This window comes from Suricata suricatta, chromosome 1 (genome assembly GCF_006229205.1).
Source record: "Suricata suricatta isolate VVHF042 chromosome 1, meerkat_22Aug2017_6uvM2_HiC, whole genome shotgun sequence".
NCBI lineage: Eukaryota > Metazoa > Chordata > Mammalia > Carnivora > Herpestidae > Suricata > Suricata suricatta.
Window position 1 is genome coordinate 86730665 of NC_043700.1, and position 8993 is coordinate 86739657.

An 8993-nucleotide genomic window follows, 5' to 3' on the forward strand; every position below is an offset into this window, starting at 1 on the left:
AAAGAAAATGGAAAGGAAAGAGATGAAAAGAAGAGAAGAAGAGAAAAGAAAGAAAAAAATAATAAAAGGGGGTCAACAACAACAAAGGATAATGGACAGTCTAAAGGTGTATGACCGGTTGAGGGGAGAGGTAAGAAAGAGATACAGGAGAATATATCTGGATTGCAAGAAGGTGAAAAAGAAAGGGAGAAAGGAGAAAGGAAAATAAGGAGTAAGAATTTAAAAGAATTAAGTAAAAAAAAGTAATAATAACAAAAAAATAATTAGTGAAGAAAAAAATTAGTGAAGAAAAAAAGAAAAAAAATTTTTATAAGAGAAAAAAAAAGCAGCAGCTCCCCCTTGAGGATAGGCATGGTTTGGTGTGGTAGGTCTAGGAGGCTGCTCTCAGAGGCTCTGCCTTGGTGTCTGCAGAGATTAGAATGGCGGTATGCCAAGCTCTGCTGTACTAAGCACTGTAGGCCACTCTAATGAGTCTGATCTCCTTGTGCTGCAGTGAAGTGGAGTTGTGTTTTCCAGGCCTGCCTTGGTTCAATGTTCCAGTCCATGCATGTTTATGCTACCACAGATGAGATGTATTTGCTTTGGTGGCTGGCTTCTTAGGGAGAGGAATCAGTTTGTCTTGGCTCAGGCAGGGTTTCAGCTCCCCCTGCCGGAAGCGAGGTGTGCCACCTGATGCAAGATGCTCAGCAGGAAGTGCAGTGCGCACCTTCACAGACCCAACTGGGGAGTCGCCACCCCCAGCTAGGATCATGATTGCAATGGGGTCTCTCTTGGTTTCACGCAGCTATTGCCCAAGGCGCTGTGCACTGCTGAAAATGAGCTGGAAGCTCCTGCAGCCTGAGCACGTGCCCAGGTCTCCATCACCACCAACTCCCTGCCGGGATCACGTAGGTGTGGGCCCTATTTTTTCCCTGTTGGCACCCGGGATTCGGGATTCGTGCAGCCAATGTTGGGGGCTAGATGCACTGTGGAAATGAAGCGCATGCTCCCACTCCCAATACCGAGTTTGAAGTGAGCGCCCCTGGCGCCATTACTGCCGTGGCCACGGCCGCTGAATCCCCGCCAAGATGGCGCAGGGCTGGAAGCTGCTCTTTCTCTTGTGCCACCTGGGTTCGGGATTCTGGCTACCCAGCAGTTATATTTGGAGTGAATATCTCTCTCCAAGCGCGGCCAACCGTTCCTTACCTCTTCCCCAGAGACAGTACTATGAACGTGTTCAGTCACTCTGTCCCTTCCCTTTGTCTCTCAGGCTCCACGCGCGTTTGCCCCGTGTTGCGCTGGAGCTAGTTAAGCTGAAGCTGAAGTCTTAAGGGTGATGCCTTCATGATGCTCTCACCAAACACTGAATTGACCAACACTTGGTCTTGGACTTATCAACCTCCAGAATTATGAGAAACACATGTAGTTTAATCACCCAGTATATGGCATTTTAAAACAACAGCTCAAACCAACTAAGATAGTACTCTAATAATTCCAATTATTTCAAGCATAGACATCTAGTACATATAATTGTTTTAAGTGTAGCGCTGTGTTATTAGTCATGGTGTTTACACTCACACATTGCCATGCATTGGAATCACCAGAGTACTTTTAAAAACATAGGTTGCTGGGCTTGCTCCCAAGTTTGTGATTTAGTATATATTTGTTGGGCTTCAAAATTTGCTTCTCTGAAAGTTTTCCGGTGTTATAAATCCTGTAGGTTTGAGAACCACTCATTGAAAACCAGTGGGCATAACATGAAGAATCCTAAATCTGAATTCTGTCTCTTTCTGTAATAAGTTTGAAGTAAATTTTATCAATTTCCTTATTTTTTTAGAATAATAATAGAACATTAGAAAAAGTCATCATATATTATTGTTATGTTCAATAAAACAATAAGTATAATGCTTAACACATGACAAGTGTTCAAAATAATACTGATAATATTCCAGCCATCTACTTACTTCTCTCAAAGTTGGCTGACTCTGAAACTCTGGAGATCTTCTATATATTTCACAGTTGATTCTGTGTATGGCACACACATGTGAATGTATCCAAGTGTGCATCATCTGACTGGTGAAAGAAAAAAAGAGATCTGTGAAAATTTATCCAAAATAGTTGTCACACATGTTTTAATTGTTTTATTACTATTGTTATTTTGCTATTTTAGTTTGAGGTTAATTAATGTATTTTGTAGCTGCCAAATTTTCAATAGTATAGAATCCAGATTTTCAGGATGGCTGGTGTATATTAATCAAATGTTTCCCTGAGATTTAGTATAAAAATAATAGATCTCTGTTCTTTCATTTATTTCTATCCCTCTCAAAACATTTAGCACAGTAATCTTGAAACAACTGGTGTTTGTTAAATATCTGCTGATTTTTTAAAATTCTGTCAAAGTTATCTTTACACATAATACTCAGGCAGAAAGAAAGACTTTGTGAGCAAATAGAAACACCACATCTGAAGACCAAATTTATGTTGTTTTATTGGCTTTTTCTATTTTGATTAGAATTGCATTGTTTTCTCAAACAAGAATCTGACTAAAAGGTTATTTGCTTTGCTGCTTCCATACAGCTAACACATATCCAAGAGCAGTAAAATACAACAAATACCTTTTCTGTAACACATTTCAAAAACAAAAACAAAAACTTTACTAATTAAAATACTTTCAAAAGCCAATCCTTTGGCTCACACACCAAAGCAGCATTACATAGTGACAGCAGAGTTCTATCTTGGGGTAATGGTAGAATATTTAACAACTGATTAGGTGGTAGAAACAATACTTTCAGAGACATGGAACTGCCTCATAAAAATATACAATCTTCAAATCTCTAAAAAGGTAATAAAACAGTTTTATATGATTACATCTCAATGACAAAGTTCCAACACTGATATCAATACTATGAGTCATAATGCAACAACAATTTTTTGTAATTTCAAAAGCAAAGCCCAACATTTTAAAAACTAAAGAAATGCAATTTTTTTCTGTTTGAGACTATAAACTTATATCTCTGACTAAATTTGAGACTATAAACTTATATCTCTGACTAAATAAATAAATATTTATTTTATCATCATGTTCTATGTTTTGCTACTTCTATTTCTAAATCTAAAGTCTTTTCCAATTCTATCTTTTATTAAAAAATCCTATGGTTACTCATTTAGATATGATATTTGTATTCTTTGTCTTTATTCTAAATAAATAAACTGCAATCTATCCTTTTACTTATCCAACATGTTTATAACAACATTCATAAGAAAGAAGAATGAAATGTTTAAAATGCTTATATTATTTTGGATCTACTATGGTTATTCTATTCTTATTTCTCATTTTTGGAAGCAAACAACTTTCAGAAGAATCAATATGTAGGAAGTCTAGGCAAATACTTGACAAATATGATAGCTATTAATGAAAAATAACTATTTTTGTTCAATATGAAAACTTCCATTAGTGGTCACGTTAATGATAACATATTTGAATAAAGTTTATTCTTTAAATAAAGTACTTTAAGGACATAACATATTTGAAGAGTATTTATAAAATAATTTTCATAATTATTCTTTCACCCTCCAAAACATCTTAGCATATAGAAATTGTGTTATATCTGCTCTTTATCAAGCAAGAAAATATTAGTGAAGCTCAGTTAGTGTTTCACATTCACATATATAAGTTTAAGGTTCTTCCAATTAGTATATTTGTTTTCTGTATTAGAAAGAAAGAGTATTCTATCCATTGCACATAGACATTTATGAAATGAATTTTTATTTTTCACTTTTTTTTTTGCATGGGTTGCTGGAGAAATCAAAGTTGAGCCAGCACTCTCTTTATTTGCAGCAATCATACTTAACCTTATTGTTCACTACTATCTCAACTTTGGCTCTGCTGTTTTCAGTAAGACTCTTTGTTTTATTTTTCTTTTTTCTATAGTAGGGGAGGATAGTTTAGTGAATGTATAAAATGATATTTACTATAATTACTTTTCAAGAATCTTTCCATAGTGAAAAAACAAACTTTTTCACAGTGTTATTAAGGCAGTTTTTATTTAATGGGACCTTTTCCTCTTGCAATTTTACAACCACTCATTGATCATGTCTTTTTAAAAGTCTCATTTAAAGGTTTTCTATAAAAATTGGTGACATACTGATGTAAAGACAAGCAAGAAGTCTTTCTAGTTAGAACATCTCATATGGCATTCCGGTTCAACCACATATTACCTAAATGGCTTTTAATGAACCATTTAATCTCTCTCTCAAACTTGGTTCTCTTGTCTTGAAATGGGGCTAAGAAAATAATCACTACTTCAAAGAAATTTAGTAAAAATAAAATGAAAGCATAAGCAAAAGTACAGTTTCAAATGCCATGTACCATATGAATGCTAGTTATGTTGACTGTACTGTAAAGAGCTCAAGAGAAGTTTCTCCAGCAATGTAATGTTCTAACTATATTTTGTCCTATCCATATCCTAACTATATTTTGTTTCATAGAATGAATGTATAAGGTAAAAACAAAAAATGTATTCATTATGCATCCTATGCATATATTCTCCTAATAATTTTTCACACGAGGATAATGAGTATGTGTGTGTGCATGTGTGTGTGTGCATGTGTGTGTGTGCGTGTGTGTATGTGTGTGTAGGGTAGAAGCAGGCAAAATGATAAGACACTTTTCAAAGTCCACACCCAGAGTAAGGGCACTAGGCATTATGAACTCTAATTTTGTACTCTGGCACTTTGGTTCTGATACTTGGACTGAAACATTTTCAGTGAAATATAAGCAGGATTAATTTAAATGATTTTAAGCTGTCAGGGCTCTGATGTGATTTCCTTCTTGAGCAATCCAGCTCCTATTATAGGTTACTGTGTTTTATAGTGGGCATTTGGAAACCTATGACTGCACTTCATACTCTAATTTACACCCATTGCACGTACTGTACGGTTTTAACTGACTTGCTTTAGAAGGATCCCAGGAGTTGCTAGGAAACCTCTCTGTTCTTTTCACTTTTCATATAGCATTAGTGTTTCAAATGATAAGGCTGTACCTGTGGGTACAGGAGGATTTAATAGAATCAAACAGTGACAGCAAGGCTATAGCATAGATAACCACCTTCTTGAAGTTTCTTGTTCTTCATATAGATAATAAGATATAATACCAGTAGAGAAAAGAACAATACATGTTTTCTTTAAGTGGAAAATATTTAGGATATATAATTTCTTTATGTTTCAAGAAAACATATACACATCTATAAAACAAATCTATAAAAATTTGGTTAACCTACATATATATATATATGTCTATATATATATGTAGGTTAACTAATATATATATAGTCTGTTCTCATTCTTTATATTTTGTTTTTCTCTTAGATCTCTTCAATGTTGTGAGGCAAATGACATTCAAGATAAAGATGACTAAGAACATCTAGAGTTTTAAACTAATCTTCCTGTGAAAAAATCTGTCATTCTCACACTTGGTGTATGGACCCTATTTATATTCTCTGGCAAAAAAAAAAAATCTTTTATTTTGTAGGGTTTTTCTTAAATAGGTAATTTTTAAAATAGCACACTGGACCATTCTAACTCCTCAATGGCCAAATAAGATATCAGATCAATCTGCCGTTATTATTTCTTAACATTCTTGATTATGTGGAATTTTTTTTCTGGCACTTCAAGTAAGTAAACACAGCCCTGAGAAAAAGATTTGAAATGAAATTCAAATAAAGAAATAGTGATAAAAGAGGTGATTGCAATATTATCATTTATATTCTTCATTAGAATAAACAATGAACTTTTTCTCATGTTTTTCAGTTTGAAAAAAGTAATATTTTCCACCTTGTTAAGATATGATTGTGTATATATACATCAGATAGAAAAACTAGTTCATTCAGGATGATTGTTTAGAATAACATTTCATAATGACGCGTTTTTCTCAAACTACTGTATTGGTTCTTTTCAATAGCTTCAAATGGCATTTTTTAAAGGTTAACTGCAAAGAGCCTGTTGAATCTATTCCTTTTCAAATCTTGTATTATTTTCCCATGGACATTTCGGTCTTTGTTATACGTCATGGTGCTTATCTGTGATTACACTGCACTGAGCTGTGTATGTGTCAACTCATTATCCCAAACAATAGTTAATACAGCAATTCTGAAACACAATGTAATTGCATGATTCTGGACTTGAAGAAATATTTTTCTGCTCTTAAATATGCTGGTACAGATATTAGTATTGTCTTCTTACTTAGAGAAACATTTTCCTTAAAAGGTAGATTTAGTTTTTGTATTGGGTTGGCCAAGATTCTGAGCTTATTGTGTCTAAGATCTATGTTTCAATCATAAGACTCCATCCAGAACAATAAGGTACACAGCAAAATTACATAATTGTTTAGACGTTGGGTTAAAATGTGAAGCAAAAATTCTATTCCACTAAAATAATCCTAATGGGAAACAAAAATTCTATTCTTTCAAAGATGAAAATAACAGATTGATAGCTCATGTGCTTATATAGCTTACTTTAGCTGGCTTTTCTTAATATGTGGGAAGAAATTTAGAAAAATATTTGCAATAATGTTCAGTTATTTATGAAATTATTGCAACTTTACAGGAAACAAACATATTCAAAGTTCTTGTAGATACTAATATACAATCTAGTATATTCTTTAAAGCAATGTGTCCTAGCTATAAATGCCATAACCATTGCTTTGTTATCCATTCAGCTTAATGGCTGAAATAAAGATATACAGACTCTATTACAGTGTTGATCTCTTTCCTAAAGATTGTATTCTTCATTATAATTAGAGACTTTAGTGTGAGCATATAAAATAAGTCATGTGGAATGATGTGGGAGTTGCCTATTTAAAAATTTAAAGAATAAATTCATAAATAAGTCCTTTTTATAATGAACTTTAAAAATATGTTACTATATTTTCTGCATTAGTAAATAGAATGAAGCAATATAAAGAATTAGTTAAAATTGTATGGTTTTATGTATTTTTTTAACCCAAACTAGGTTGAGAGTCTTCTTTGGCAAGTCATTTAAACCCTCTGTGCCTCATTTTCCCTGTCTATGAAGGAGGGATAATAATTGTAAATACCTTATAGAATCACTCTGAAGACAAAGTATGATAAGACCTTGGTTGGTAAGCATAATTTGTTCTGGAAACACTGTTGTAATCCAAAGCACTCATGTTTCAAAGCAAATTTCAAGAACCAGTGTCTCAGTTGTGATCATGTGACATTCAGCCTCACATACTACTTGTAATCCAAGAAATCACTCATTTTTTAACTTAAAATGTATTAGAAATGTTTACTTGTCTTGTGATACACTCATAGGACAAGTTACTGGCAATCCAAGGTTCTACTGTATTTTTTTTAAATACTTGGAAGAGAGTTTGGCATATAGGACATATTACATAAATGTTTGTTAATAAATAAATGAATATTGCTTAAAATATATACATATATCATGTGTTTGGATAGAAAAATTGTTATAATCTGAATGAAAGAGGATTGTAGCTTGGATAGGTATGCTGGTGGCATAGATGAAAGTAAACAATAATTTGAAAAAGACATTAGGAGGGCTTTGGCTCTGAAAGATAAATAACTTGATCAGACTTGGCATGAACCTGGGGCATCTGGGTGGCTCTGTTGGTTGGGCGGTCGACTTCAGGTCAGGTCATGATCTCATGGTTTGTGTGTTTGAGCCCCACGTAGGGCTCTGTGCTGACAGCTCAGAGCCTGGAGCCTGTTTTGGATTCTGTGTCTCCCTCTCTCTTTGCCCCTTCCCCACTCATGGTCTGTTTCTGTCTCAATAATAAATAAACATAAAAAGTAAAAAAAAAATAGGCTTGTCATGACTCTAGAAATGGCAGACACAGTCACAGATACAAATTGATAAAAATAAAATTGGCCTGGGGATAGCTATCCTACCCTCTGTTTCACACATGTTGCATTTGAGGTAACTGAAAGAGAGAAAAGATGTCCTCCAAGCAGTAGGATGTTTAGCACAGAGCTCAGAAAAAGGAAGTCTGTGCCAAAGACATGCATTCAGTCTCCATCTTTATATGTGGTCATCATTGTAGCTATCAGCATGGAAGAGATCACCAAAGGAAACAAAAAAGGAGAGAGAACGAGCCTAGAACAAACCATAGAAAAACCACAATGTATAATGTCTATGTAGAACAGGAGAATCATTCAAAGAAGAGGAGGTTGCCTGGAGAAGTTAAAGTAAACTGGGAGACTAATGAGATTTAGAAGCAAAGGAAAATAATGTTTCTGGAAGCTCAGCTATATCCAACGATGCTGAAAAATTATGATTATGATATGAAAATTAAAATGTCCATTAAATGTATGATGTGGGGTTAATTGGAAACATGATCAAGAGCCATTATTCTGTTTGAGTAGTAGGAGTGGAAGCCAACACTAAATTTGGTGATGGAAAAAACTGGAGTAGAGGAAGCAGACATACTGAGCATTGACCATTGTTTTAAGAGTTTGGCTGCTGATCCAAATGTTGTAGCAGTACAATGGAGAACCCAGGGGGAAAACATAGATGAAAATAATCAATATCTAGAATCTGAATTTTTTAAATTCCATATATTTATTATCTTTAAACTGGTCCATTTGTAGACTAGGTGATAAATGAATACATTGCTTACATCCTTCCTTGAAGGTAAATTAATGAATCAAAGTTCATTTAACCTATACAAAATTATTTCCTTGCTCTTCATAATATTTGTTTCTAATCTTTATATATTTCATATAAATAGAACTAAGTCATTGTTTAAATTATCAATGTTCATAATGCCTGATTCTACTCTTAGAATCATGTCCCATAGATTCTATAATTGCATTAAGTTCAATAAAAAGATAATAAGAATAAATAGCTCTCATGATTTAAAGAAATGGTATTGACTATTTTATGTATCTTACCTCAAAATTTGCCAATTTATACTTATTAAGTAAAAATGCTACAGCCAAAATAAGATGCTTTATAACTTTTCCTCAATACTTAGA